General features: G+C 41.0%; 1 protein-coding gene across 5 annotated transcripts in view; it reads right to left on the bottom strand.

Annotated features, from left to right (window-relative positions):
• Window positions 1-15,358, bottom strand: part of JSRP1 (junctional sarcoplasmic reticulum protein 1) — a 141,011-nt gene that overhangs the window by 74,819 nt on the left and 50,834 nt on the right. For 4 of the 5 annotated variants that reach the window (XM_063455877.1, XM_063455879.1, XM_063455880.1 and 1 more), the window contains exon 2: window positions 5,778-5,942. The exons of the other annotated variant lie outside the window; for it this stretch is intronic. The gene's annotated coding sequence lies outside the window, so the exon portion shown is untranslated. The remainder of the gene's footprint in view (window positions 1-5,777; window positions 5,943-15,358) is intronic. 5 annotated transcript variants of the gene reach the window in all.

The following is a 15,358-nucleotide window of genomic DNA, read 5'->3' as shown; positions in this document are numbered from 1 at the left end:
ACTAGGGTTCATAAACAAAGGGATTTAACTCCTAAATGGCAGAGGATTGAGCAGTGAGGCTGCAGGGGCATGTTCTATACACCAAAACTGCTTTATTAAGCTAAAGTTGTTCAGGTGACTATAGTGTCCCCTTTAATATGAAAGTTTTTGTGAATTTTGGAAGTAATTGAGTAAAGTGGGTTTTTTACATAAACCAAGAGGCAAAGCTCAGCTGTGCTTGTTTAAAACAGGCTACAATTACCGGAGGACAACAGCATTGTACGTTTAAGCAAAGCTTTGATGTCAATCTAGGAAAAATAGTTGTACATTGTCGTATAGCAATTGTTTACTCTGTTATATGAAAATGTTACAGTTTTGAGATTATATGCATTGATAACATTCTCTAATAAAAATGATATATGGGGAAAACAAAACAAAACAGTATACTCGCTGTAGGTGAAGTTTAGTGGTACTAGCCTTGTTAAGACAACGGCCAAGAGTTGGGCCTACTGTTATGCTGGAGATGCTAGCTAGAACAAAATATAAGATTCAAAGAATTCTAAAGATTTTTGAATCACTATACATCTTTTGGCAACATTAAGTGCTGAATGTACTTGGGGAGTATACACATCTCCACAGGCTGCTATGTAGAAAATATGGTACGCTCCTAAAGGTTGAAACACAGAACTACAGCTGTCTAAATGCGGATTATGACAATACGTCTTTTTTCAAAGAACCTTCTGTCTCCATCTGGTAAATCCGTATCTTACTCTGCATGATATGAACATGTTCGAGAATAACTTAGAGTGCAGCTGTGCCGGAACAATCTCAAGAGATAGTTTTATATTTTAATACAGTGATATAACTATACGTGGGAACTTGCCAGGAATAAGCTACAGGCTACAGCGCCTCACCACTTTATATTTTTCTTTTGGAACATTGAGCCCTTCGTTTGTGACCAGAACTATCCTCTCTCCTGGTCCCATAAAATAAAGGGACAATGAGACGGCCAGTCCACTCTACTGACCATAAACCTATATATGAACAGAGTACACAGAATAAAATGATGTATACACAATGCACATCTTTTTAATCACAAGAGTAACTGATGCAATCAACTATCCGGCTAATCAATTATTAATGGAAATGAGAGTCCATTTTTCTTAATTACCAGTATTTCTAATAGACACTTTACTTTCCATTACCTCCAGAAGAACAGGGCCCTCTTCAACATTATCCTGCCAATACTATGGGGGGTTATACATCAATGTGCTGGGAAAAGTGGTGCAATTATGACACAATCACAGTTTGTTCCCAACCTTGCTGCTAAATAGATGATGTAAGCTTTTGTTATTAACAGACGGTAGTTTGTAGTTGTAGTGACTGCGACTGGTCTGCAATCTTGTCTGTATTTTTAAACTGGCCAACCAACAATAACGTCTGCTGGCAAAGGTACGGACCACTTGCTGATAAAGTACAGAAACACACACTCTAAGCAGTCACCATAGCAACCACACCATGCTGATTAAAAAAAAAAAAAAAAGGCTAATTCTAAGCAAATGTACATCACCCTGTGAATGGTCTTGACAGGAGATAATGACTGTGCACACAAATGTATTAAACTCTGATTTTGAACTGGGCTAGATACATATCTATGTAACTTTTTAGGCTTTTTCTGTTATGTGAAATGTTTATTTTAATGACGCATGCACTTTACTTACATAAAGAATAATTTTATGTTTTGTTTCTTTAATTTTATAGATTTTTTTTCAATATGGTTTAATTTGCTTTGATAAGTTATTAATTAACTTCTCTTCATCAGGTTAGCGACAACCGCTAAATAGTAGCGGTAGGATTAGAAACCAGTTGCTAAATAGAGGTTAGCCGTTCCAATAGAAAATAATGGACACCGTTAGCCACTGCTATTGAGTGGCTTGAAGCAACGCCAACTGGTCACTCTATTTGGCAGTCGGTAAACATCCGCTATTTGCCAATTGTAGTGACAGACACTTTAGCCAACAGTGGCTGGCTGGGAAAAAGTAGTGACAAGATTCAAAATCAACCCTTTGACTTCTACTACAAGGAAATGCAACGTAGATAAGTGGTGAATAAAGATTTTTTTTGTTTTTACTTACTTCCAATGCTTTACTCAATCCAACAGTGTATTAAACTGGGATGAGCAGTGTTTTTTTTTGTCAAACTGCACAAAAATATGATTGATTTATATATATATATATAAGTTTTAAGGCACTTTTCTTTTTTTGGTTCTAATAACCACAGAACTATAATACATTCTTCAAATATTGGAAAAGTGTAGGCACTCGCAGGACTTTGTTATGAAAAAGTAAAAAAGTTTTTAATTGTGCAGCGTCAACGTTTTGGACCCACTCGCGGTCCTTTCTCAATACAAATTACAATCATTGCAATATCACTAATATACCAAATGCATGTGATTACTTAATTAAATTTACTTACTCCATCTGTGTGTATCCCAGAACCCAAGTGCATGCCGGAAGTGAGTAACTGTCTAATCCCTCCCAAAATGGTGCACCTGTATATGGGACCCATCAACAACACAATTGTTGTAAAATAGTTCCAGACGGGTATATGTGTGGAAAGTGAAAAAGACATACCTAGAAATAAAGTGAAGTTGCCTTGATTACATTATAAAAATGTAATATCCTATATAACTGTTTCATTATCATTGTAAATATGATATGCATATGAATTCACTTCTCTCTTCTCTGCCCATACTGCAAACAAACTTCAAGGAATCCATGTTTAAATTGGATTAATGAGGCAAAAAGGTGATTCTTTAACTAATTTGCATATGCCTACCCAGAATCGCCTGCGGTAGTAACATCACTGCAAAATTTTGATTTCTGTGGGAAAAGCTTGTCTTATGGTTTGACTGGTTTGTGCAGATCTGTGTTTAACAATGTATTGACTATCCACTGACTTCAAGTGGAAGGGGTTTTCAACCACTTCCCCCCCCTTTCCCCACCATAGCTTTCTTGGTGTGTATATATGTATATATTTTATTTTTATTTTTTTAATTATTTTTTTTTTTTTTATTTTATTTACTTTATATTGTCGTTAACGTTGCAAATGACATATTCAAGTCCCTGAATATGATGGTGTTTCTCTGCTCAGTGGGGCATATCAAATTCTAATGTTATTATATTATTTTTGTGCTAACTGCCAAGGGAAGCAATTTGCATGCTTACACCTGTTTATTAAATACGATGTTTAAAATAGCAACTGGAAAGGACATGGCTGCAAATAAAAGAGAACTTTATGGTAAATAATATCCTATGGTGCTATACAGATAAATCAATTTGTTTAAAAAAAAAAAAAAAATACATTGCAACTAGGACATGAATGCCAACTGCTGAGCATGGATGAAAAAGTCTGTTCGGACAACATGTTATTATAGGCTAGATGTCGTTCAGTAATTAGATAGATTCCCTCCTGGTGTTTTTCTTTATAGGAATGTGATTATAGAAATACAGAGAAATTATAATCTAGAAGCTTTTTAACTCCTTTCCAAGGAGGGGAGGGAAGAACTCATTTGCATTAAAATAAAAATGCAAGAGAATGTTAAATAGCAGAGCAACACTAATACATTTACATGTTTTTTTACAGTGCAGAGATCACCTTAAATGTGGTTATGGTGCAAAGCGTTTTTGGGCATCACATCCCCCTAGTTTGAAAGACAAGATGAGGGGCCACTATCCACCACTACAGTCCCAATACAGCTCCTACACCACCACTATAGCCGCTATTCTCTCACTATAGCTTCTATTCCCCAGTACAGCTCCTGTGCACCCACTTTAAACAGCCCACATCCCTTGAATGCATACACTACAGCCCGAATTCCCCACACACTCTACATCCCCCAATTTTCTTTCCAAGTACACCCTACTGCCCCTTTTCTCCCAAATACACACTAAAACCACTATCCTCCCAACACAAACTACTGATCATATCCCCCGAAAGACACATTACAGCCAATACCCACATACAGCCCCTATTTACATGGACAAACGCATTCTACACTGCAAACAGTCTCATCCACACACAGTCCCACAACAGTCCCCCTCCCACACATGCAATTGTAAAATCATCCTTCTCCCCACACCTAAAAACAGCCTCTCCCGCATACGCAACCTCATTAGCAGCATCCCCAGAAACAAACAACAGCACAAGCAGCCATCACCACAAACATACAAGACCACCAGAAGCCTCCTCATACATACACACACGCTCCCAGCCCCGTCCCACTTATCTTACCAACAACCTACTCACAATTACCATTCAATCATACCACAAATTAGTCGCATTAACGCATTAACGCTGTTGTGGCGCACCAGGGCTGCTTGTTAAGTTCGTGCACAATAAAAATAAAGAATTAAAAAAAAAAAAAAAATGATGTGTTGACTATCCACTGACTTCAGGTGGAAGGGTTTTTCCCCCTCCATAACTCTCTTGGTTTGTGCTTCGCAAGTAACGCCAAGGCTGAATAGCAAGCCAGTAACCAAACTCATGCTGACAAATTGTATTGGCAACAAAACAGCTGTCCTGGGTTTGCATCTATTCCTGAGCGGTGTTTCACAGCGGTTGTACACAGCAAGCACAAACACAAACATGTTCAAAATGGAATAATAAGGCAAAAAGGCGATTCGTTGTTGAACTAGTTTGCATATGTCTACCCAGAATCCCACTGTAAATTTGAGGAAAAGCAAGTCTAAAGGCTTGACTGGTGTGTGGAGATCTGTGTTTAACAATGTATCAACGATAGATAGATAGATAGATAGATAGATAGATAGATAGATAGATAGAGGGGAGGGAATCTGGCCTTGGGGCAGCAGAAAGGGTAAACCCGACCCAATTAACATGTATACTGTTTCCAAAGTTTACAAAAAGAATCACTAACACGTGAAAACTCTCTTTCCAACATGTCATAGCAGGCGAATAGGGTAAATTAATGTTACCTTTCTGTGTGATGAACAAAGACTGTGATGAATTACTATGAAAATGGTAGTTTAAACTATACACAATAAATTAGAAAGTTTCACTGTCTGCACTGTATTACCAAGAAACATTAAACACAATTTTAAATAAAGCTTAAAAAAACAGAAATATCAAAGTAAGGAAGCCATTTAATTCTTTAAACCAACTTTTTTTGATGGAAATACTCCTTAACGCCATGTCATTTTGTTTGTACTTTAAAGGACAAATAATTAGGATATTGTACCATCTGCATAAATTAAACTGGTTCACGTTTAGTTAAAAATATACTTTGAGAAGTTACCATCTGCTGTGAAACCACTCTTAAAATTCACATATTTAAATGAATACCGTTATCTAAATGGTAGTAAATTCATGAAATCGCTTTACATAATTACATCTAAAATAAAACTTGCACTTGGGAGCTCCATCCATTTCATTTTTTTTGTGTTTTTTGTTACATTCTACTTTACAGTATCAATTTTAAATGGGGAAAAAAAATCTGAAAAGATAAAATGTTAAAATTCTGGCATGAAATCTTTCATTCTCACTCCTTAAATGGAGTCTCCCGTACTGAGAAAGAGAATCTTATCTTAAAATTTGCAATGCCAGCTTCAGCTCACTTCCTAAATATAGATTCTCGTCTTCAGAGAACGAAGTTTACCAGCAGGCCTGTGGAATAACTCAGCATGTTTTGCACTTGAAATTCCTGTTTGTGACTGTCGTTCAAAACAGGTTTTATTTTTTTTATGGTAAAAATAAAAATGAAATAATAAGAGGTCTCCTACCTTTCAAATTCAGATCCACTGTATGGTGCCCACACCCCACTGGTACTGTTCGAACAGCTAAATGTACAGAGACAGGTGCAAGGCACAGAGTAAAATGACAACCAATCAGGCAGTAACAGGACCCTCGTGGTTGCAGTGTTCATGTCCCATGCCAAGTGTGACAGGCTGAAAAGACACAAAGAACATGTTCTTTTTGGGATCCAGTCCATCAGTAGCCCTTTATATAAATGCCACTTTAATAAATGCTACGTTTAAAATTGGTGTCAAGTGCTTAGTAGCAGTAAAATGTGTCATAAATGGGACTGCGTCCTAAAAAAAATACGTATTAAAAAGAATAAAAATAAACATATGCTCAGCAAATATATGATACACACGTGTCTGTTGTAATAAGAATAATTATTGAAATTTCACAAGTCAGATTACCATAGTTTCTTTATATTGAGTTAAACATCCACTATAATGTGTCTGGTAGAATATTTGCCTTGTGACCTGTTGTATATTTCTAGTTAATAAACAAGTATGTACCATTTTCCTGCAATACATACTTATAAATAATGACCCCTCTCCTTAAAGGACGACTATAGGCACCCAGACCACTTCAGCTCAATGAAGTGGTCTGGGTGCCAGGTCCCTCTAGTTTTAACCCTGCAGCTGAAAACATAGCAGTTTCAGAGAAACTGCTATGTTTCAATGAGGGTTAATCCAGCCTCTAGTGGCTGCCTCACTGACAGCCGCTAGAGGCGCTTCCGCGATTCTCACTGTGAAAATCACAGTGAGAAGACGCTGACGTCCATAGGAAAGCATTGCGGTTTGAATGCGCGTGCGGCGCTGACGTCGGCAGGAGGAAGAGAGTTCCCCAGCGCCGAGGTAGCCCGGTGCCGGAAAAACGTAAGTGGCTGAAGGGGTTTTAACCCCTTCAGCCCAGCGGAAGGGAGGCCATGAGGGTGGGGGGGACCTAAGGACTACATAGTGCCAAGAAAACGAGTTTGTTTTCCTGGCACTATAGTGGTCTTTTAACCCCTTAACGACCACATGACGGTCTATGCCTTCATGCCGTGCAGAGATTTAACGCCCGTTGATAACATAGACCGCCATGCATTAAAACTACCATTGGAAACCTGAAGGTCCCCTTTGCCAGCTGGGCCACAATTAGCAGCCCCCGACTGACTGATGAATTATGTGCAGCATACTACATGAGCGCTGCACATGGCTCTTTAAATCACTGACTATGTGATTGTGCACATCCGCTGTGATTCTAAAAAGACCCTGGTGAAGTCTCCCTGCATACCTCTCTGCCCAGTTAAGAGTTGCTGGGCTCTGTGTTGATTTTTTGTTTTCCTTTAATTTTGTAATATTTAATAATGTGTTATGTATACATATAGGGTATCAAAAGAAAGCCCTATTGTTCCTTTAAAAAATAAAATAAAAAAAATAATATATATATATATATATATATATATATATTAATATGTACGGTGCACTTATACAGAAAAGGGGAACCGGTGGTAGAATGAACGCATGGCAAAAAAGTCAAAAATGCCTTGGTCACAAACGTGTTGCATTTAAAAAAACGCCTTTGTCCTTAAGGAGTTAAAAAAATCACACCTAGTCACTGCCCAGAAACATCTTTATTTTGTATCCTATGGCAGCAGCAAGGAGGCTGCCAAATGTCACAGAATGGAAGAGTTTCATGAGCTAAATGGCATTCCTTCTTCCCTAAGAGATAAGAGCCTCAGGAGGTAACTAAGCAACTCCCAGATATTTAACACAATCAAATACTTATTAACTTTAACCCATACAGACTATCACACGAACAACAGAAAACAATCACCTTCTCCGTTTTACCACCTATATATACTGCCACCCAAAAAAAAAAATGCTAAATGAAGCCAATTTGTACTATATGCCAACAACTTGCCTACTTCAAATCCATTCTAAGACCATTAACTTTATTACATTTTATAACTCCATTAATGTCCTTTAATTCACTAGAATATAAAAGTTACTCCTTAGCCTAGAGTGTCTTTGCGCTGATTCGCACGATGATGCTTTGAAAACTTACTGAAGTGATTGCCAGATGTTTTTAATCTTTAGACTCTTAAAATTGTTTGTCAGTTTGTCCCAGTGCCACATAACTGGAGGGGAAAAAAGTAAATGTTGGCCGAAAAAAAAATTCTGGTACTTACATGCCAGTTAATTATGAAATATTCATGATTAGAATATGGGTAAAGCTATTTGAAATTAATGTTCTAATTATTTATTTTTAATTTATAGGAATTTACAATAAGGTAGGTTGGTCCATTTTGACTTAACGTACGACTCCACGTACCATAAACACTGCATTTTGTTGTAGTGGTTATTGTGCCAGCAGGCTGCTGGTGCTGTTCAACATTTCTGTGTCAAACAATATTCGAGTAGCCCTTGCCGCTGGCCAGATTGCTAAAGTGGAAAACCAAAATTTGAATGACATGTACTATCTGAGTGTGTCAGTTGCTGATCTCAACAAATGAATTCCATTTAAATCTAGATTAAATAGGCAGTGCCAACGTGGGCCCCTGTGGACTCTTGGTTTGGGACAAACTGCTCAGAAATAGCTTAAAGGACCACTATAGGCACCCAGACCACTTCAGCTTAACCAGGCTAGCGGTATTCCCGAGCGTGACTCGGGGTTAATTTTCGCTGCCAGAAGCGGTAACCCCGAGTCACGTTCGGGGTAGATAACAGAGCTGGCAGCGGAGTCTCCTTACTTTCTCCTTGCGATCCAGCGATGTCCCTGCGCTGTGATTGCCGGTGAGAGGCCCGGCGGATGCCTTCATCTGACTTCCTGGTTCCGTCTCTGTGAGCCGCAGAGGCTCATGGGGGCGGAACTGGGCGGGTAATTCAAATGTTTCAAGCATAAAAGTGACACACACACATAAAGTTAGGTGATACAGTGAAATCCTGTCAGATTACATTGTATCACCTCAGATTTGACACAGTATCACCTCAGATTTGAAATGTGATCATCCTACACTGCCCTGCCTGCCCTTTTTGCTGTAATTTCTGCCCAATAAAATACATTTTTTACCATGGCATCAAAGCGTCACTTTAGCATCTCCAAAGCGGGTTTGGATCAGATGAGTGACAGCGGCAGCGACACAGAGCCCCTCGCAGAATTGAGCGATAGCGATTCGTGGCAAGATTCGTCATCCGACTCTGACAGTGACCAGAGAAGTGGCGACAGCGACGATTCTGCACCCGAGCTCAGTGATGTGCGCACTTGGTGCCTTATTGATTGCGGTATGGATGAGGTACCGCCGCCAAGATTTCCGTTTACTGGATCACCTGGGATGAAGGTAGACGTTGAGCACAATGATCCTTTGGCATACCTAAAATTATTTGATGACGTCATTGAAAAGATTGTCACGGAGACAAATCGCTACAACGAGCAGCAATCAGCTACTCTGCATAGCAAGTTTTCCAGGAACAGAAAATGGGAACCGGTGACTAAAGAGGACATCTGGAAGTTTCTGGGGCTAATACTTCTTCAGGGGGTGGTGGGGAAACCCCTGCAGAAATGGTACTGGACTACCAATAAATGGCTGGCAACCCCATTTTTTGGCACCATCATGTCAGAGTACCGATTTTCCCTCATAATGAAGAATTTGCACTTCACCAACAACGAGGAATTTGACGAAGCCACACATCCAGCGGCAAACCTCAAGAAGATCTGGGAAGTATACCAAATGATCCTAAAAAATTTCCAGCAGGCCTATGTGCCAGATAGAGACATCAGCATTGATGAAAGTCTGATGGCTTACAAGGGACGCCTCAGCTGGATTCAATACATCGCATCCAAGAGAGCACGGTTTGGAATAAAATCCTATATGCTCTGCGAGTCTGCCACTGGCTATATATGGAATTCCGTCATATACACCGGTAAAGGAACACAATTCAACCCCAGGTACAGCGGCTATGGGATGGCAACGTCATCAGTCCTTACACTGCTTGAGCCATTGCTGAATCAGGGGTATTGTGTGACAACGGACAACTTTTACACATTGCCTGAGCTGTACGAGTTTCTGATAAAACACAAGACTGATGGATATGGAACCGTTAGGGCCAACCGACGTGACCTGCCATCTATGTTTGCCAAGAAAAAAATGAAAACAGGAGAAATGGTTGCCTGGCAGAAAGGAAAGATGATGGCAATGCGTTGGCGTGACAAAAAAGACGTATGCCTAATGAGTACAGTGCATAACACCTCCACTGCCATGGACCACACAAGAGGTGGGAAAGATGTCATGAAGCCACAACTTGTGATTGACTACAACAACACCATGGGAGGAGTCGATAGAGCTGATCAGGCGATGACATTTTATCCGGCTATGCGGAAACAACAAAAAAAATATTACAAAAAAATCTTCAGGCATCTACTGGAACAATGCCTCTGGAATGCCTATATACTGCACAGAGGAAAGAGTGACAAGCCTCTTGTTCATTCTGACTTTATCTGGAAGGTGGCGGAGCGGATTTTTGTGAACTACCAAACGGCATCAGTGGCCGTGAACAGATCTGGACGTCGTGCTGTTGACGTTGTCAACCCAGAACGCCTGACTGGTCGTCACTTTATGGATTACATCCCGCCAACCGCAAAAAAGGCAGCACCTACAAGGATGTGCGTAGTTTGCTGCTCAAAGCGAGATAGCAATGGAAAAAAAATCTGAAAGGAAACCAGGTTCCATTGCCCTGATTGTGATGTCGGTCTATGTGCAGTCCCATGTTTCAAAATTTACCACACCCAGGATGTTTACTGAATTTTCTTTGTTTGACAAATTTCATTATTTATTACATTATTGAATAAAATTATATTATTTATTAGATTATAATTCAGGATTTTATGTTTCAAACTTTATCACATCTGAGAGTACTTTTGGTCAGGTTTAAGAAAGTAATTACTGGCCTACAATACATAACACCAAATTTCCATGCAAAAAAATGGTACCGCTTTTGGTACAAAATTCCTGACATAATCATACCACCAGGGAGGTTAATGAAGTGGTCTGGGTGCCTGGTCCAGCTAGGGTTAACCCTTTTTTTTTTATAAACATAGCAGTTTCAGAGAAACTGCTATGTTTATACTGAGGGTTAATCCAGCCTCCAGAGCCTCTAGTGGTTGTCTCATTGACAGCCGCTAGAGGCGCTTGCGTGCTTCTCACTGTGAAAATCACAGTGAGAAGATGCCAGCGTCCATAGGAAAGCATTGTAAATGCTTTCCTATGAGACCGTCTGAATGCGCGCGCGGCTCCTGCCGCGCATGCGCATTCAGCCAATGACGTCGTGAGGAAGAAGGAGAGGAGGAGGAAAGCTCCCCGCCCGGCGCTGGAGAAAGGTAAGATTTTAACCCCTTCCTCTCTCCAGAGCCCGGCGGGAGGGGGTCCCTGAGGGTGGGGGCACCCTCAGGGCACTATAGTGCCAGGAAAACAAGTATGTTTTCCTGGCACTATAGTGGTCAGTTAACAAAAAACCATGGGATTGCATATTTTTTGCTGTTGCTTAGTGTGGTTACAGTGTTTAAAGGGACTCTTCTCTCTCACAACAACTTTATCTCAACTAAGTTGTTTTAAATGCTGAAGTCCTTGAGTAAGGTCTTACCCGGAGGTGTTAAACTGTTTTCGAACAGCTTAACACCTAAGATGGTCTCCAGTCCTCTCTCTGCCCGGCACTGTACTGAGTAGAGAAGGGAATCATTGAGTAGCATCAGGTGCCAGTGATTGGCTTAGAGAATCAGCTGATGCTCTCAGCCTATCCCTGCCCCCTCCCTCATAACTGTAAGTACTGTACTTGCAAAATGTGGCCAATGATTGGCTTAGAGCGTCAGCTGGTGCTGTCAGCCAATCACTGGAAGTCGAGGATTCTATTCTTTAAACAGTATGGTGGCTGAGTGGAGAAGGGGCAGGAGAGCGCCGAGGGGAACATGAGGAGCACTGAAATTAGTTTAAAACCTTAAGATAAGACTTCACTCACACCAGACACCTACATAGCTTTTATGCATTTTATAGATTTAAAAGGCCCAAATAGGGGGTCGGGTCGGGACGTGACCGCCGAGCAAGAGAGATCTCAGGAGCTCCTCGACCTCAACAAGATTTAATGCTCCACAGGGTGTATTTGGCTACAATTTACGAGCGGACAAGCTTACACTACAATAAAAAAGTACCAGGGCAATCTCGGGACCGAAGTTCCAGTGTCCTTTGGGCACATTGCAAGCACAACAGTAGTCTGCGGCCTATCCCTTGGTCTCGAGCAGGATACTTCTTTGCTTGTGACTCACCTAAAGTTTGGGTCTCGTCCCTCTCCCCCTCTGGAGCTAGCTTTAAAACCGTAATTCATCCCTTGCAATATTTGTTTCATAACTTTGTTTAAAAAATTAATTGAGATCATAGACATAATTAACATTTTAGCAATCAGGATTAGAGTTGGTTTTCTTTAGTTGTACTTGGTGTGTAGAAATGATTCATATTTAATACTTTTATTATGCAAAACAGAGAGGAAAAAAAAAGTTTTTAATAATGTTTTATTCCTAGTTAATATTGTGTTATGGTTAGGTATAAATATAGGGAGACAAATAGAAGGCTCTATTTCTCCTTTAAAAAAAATTATATACAATAAGTATGGGTGCACTTAAACAGAAACAGGGAAATTGTGGTAGAATGAATGCATGACAAACGTGTCAAAAAGATGCGTTGCATCTCTAAACAGTCATGGCATTGAGCAGTTAAAGATCCATTTTTGCTGGAAAAGTTCCACTCCCAATCCTTGCATTTTCAGAAACCAATGGATGACAGTTCAGCTTTAAAGGGTTTTCAAAGCCGTTTTCCTGGCAATATATGTTTCTAAGGAGCCCCCCTCCCTTGAGGCTGAAGGGGCTAAAACCCCTTCAGTCACTTACCTCAATCCAGCACAGATGTCCTTGGGCGCTGTGTCAGGCTCCGCCCACGCTCGTCCTCCGCCGACATCAGCTGCCAGGGGAGACCTCATGCGCATGCGTGGCAATGGCCACGCTCGCATTAGAATTTCCCCATAGGAAAGCATTAATAAATGCTTTCCTATGGGGAAAATCTGACGCTGGAGATCCTCATGCAGAGCGTGAGGACGTCCAGCGTCCGATAACGGATAGCGGAAGTCTGTTTTGGTTCCGGAAGCCCTCCAGTGGTAGACAGCCACTGAGGGCAGTCTTAGAGCTGCAATGTAAACATTGCAGTTCTTTGGAACAGCAATGTTTAACATTGCAGCATTAGGTGCAAAAGGGACACAGTACCCAGACCACTTCAATTAGCTGAAGTGGTCTGGGTGCCTACAGTGTTCCTTTAACCCCCAATATTAAAACATATACTGATCGGTCAAAACATTAACCCCTTAGCGACGCTTGACGGAAATTTACCGTCAAGGCAGACCTGCCGTTAAAGGGAATCTCCAGTGCCAGGAAAACAATCCTGGCACTGCAGGGTCCCTCTCCCTCCCACCCACCAATCCCCGGTTACTGAAGGGGTAAAAACCCCTTCAGTGACTTACCTGAGGCAGCGGCGATGTCCCTCGCCGCTGTCTCCGCCTCCGCGACGCTCCTCCTATCCATTGCGTCGCCCGGTGGTCGAGACTGATCTCGCCCACCGGCTGAGGGCAACTAATGCGCATGCGCGGCAATGCCGTGCATGCGCATTACGTCTCCCCATAGGAAATCATTGAAAAATCATTTCAATGCTTTCCTATGGGGTTTTGAGCGACGCTGGAGGTCCTCACACAGCGTGAGGACGTCTAGCGACGCTCTAGCACAGGTTTCCTGTGCTAGAAACCAGGAAGTGCCCTCTATTAGACAGCCACTAGAGGTGGAGTTAACCCTGCAAGGTAATTATTGCAGTTTATAAAAAACTGCAATAATTACACTTGCAGGGTTAAGAGTAGTGGGAGTTGGCACCCAGACCACTACAATGAGCAGAAGTGGTCTGGGTGCCTAGAGTGTCCCTTTAAGGACGCATGACGGAAAATTTCCGTCATTTACTAAAGTTAACCCCAGATCGCTGCGATTGCGGGGTTAACGCTCCTCCGGTCTGCCTCGGTATTTGAGGCAGACCGGGAGCACCAGATTACTCTGTCCAGGGACTTCTGATCCGCCTCTCTGTGCTTCTGCGTTCAGTGTGAAGTGCAGGGTTGTGGATCAGCAGTGAACTTCACCCTGTGTGAAAAAAATAAAGTTAGTTTAAAATTCCACCCCCCCCTTTACCCATTTTAAATAAAAATTAACCCTTTCCCTGCCAACTGATCACTGACCAGTGATCAATTGGCAGGGACTACATTTTACTGTGATCTGATTTGTTGATTTGTTGTTTTTTTAACTTTTATTATTTTTTTTTTAACCTCAGGGGTTCAATTTATTTCTTTAATGTAAATATTTAAAAATTATATATTTTTCTGGCTGGGGTGGGTGGGAGTTATGGGAAATTGGGGAATTTACTGTAAGTGCTGCTTACTGCTAGTTAACGATAAAAAAAAAAGTTTATACAAATTTTAAAAGTGTAAAAAAGTTTTAATAAATTTTAAAAAAAGGTAATAAGTAAAAAAAGTTTAAAAACAAGTTTAAAAAAATAAAAAAAAAAGTTTAACCCCTTAAGGACCAAACTTCTGGAATAAAAGGGAATCATGACATGTCACACATGTCATGTGTCCTTAAGGGGTTAAAAGAGTAAAAAAAAATACATTAACCCCTTGAGGACACATGACATGTGTGACATGTCATGATTCCCTTTTATTCCAAAAGTTTGGTCCTTAAGGGGTTAAAAATGCCTACACCTCAAAGGGGTCAAAGTAGATGACCAAGAATTCCTAGTTTCAGGATACGCAGATGATATCCTGCTGACCATAACTGAACCCACTCCCACGCTACAGGCCCTACTCCCACTCCTGGGTGAGTACGGGACGATTTCAGGATACAAAGTAAACGTAGATAAATCCAGCGCACTCCCGATAAACCTCACACAGACGGACATAAACAAAATCACCTCAGACCACCACATAAGTGTTACACCAACGTACCTTACATATCTGGGCATCAAATTACCGGCAGACACCACCACACTCCATAGACTGAACTACACACCCATGATAGAAAAACTCATCTCGGACATGGAGACCTGGGCGGATAAACCCATATCCTGGATAGGGAGAATACATTCAATTAAGATGAATGTCCTACCCCGAATTTTATTCCTTTTTCAGGCTCTACCCATCCCCATCACAAAACATAACCTCATCCCCCTACAACGAGCAATAGACAGATTTATATGGCAAGATAAGAGGCACAGGGTAGCCCGTAACATACTGTATCGCCCTAGATCAAAAGGAGGTCTGGGGTTACCCCACCTACACTATTATTACATAGCCGCACAGATGGCACAAATAGCCCTATGGCACACACCCCCAGAGACTAGAAGGTGGGTAGACCTGGAATCAGCACTAATGAGATCCGATCTCCCACAATTCTATATCTGGACACCGAAGGAGCACAGAGCGCTCCCGAGAACGGCGTGCCCAGCTATTACTAACTCAAT

This window comes from Pelobates fuscus, chromosome 5, assembly GCF_036172605.1.
Source record: "Pelobates fuscus isolate aPelFus1 chromosome 5, aPelFus1.pri, whole genome shotgun sequence".
NCBI lineage: Eukaryota > Metazoa > Chordata > Amphibia > Anura > Pelobatidae > Pelobates > Pelobates fuscus.
The sequence above is the reverse complement of the archived record's forward strand: the minus strand, read 5'-3'. Positions and strand labels throughout refer to the sequence as shown.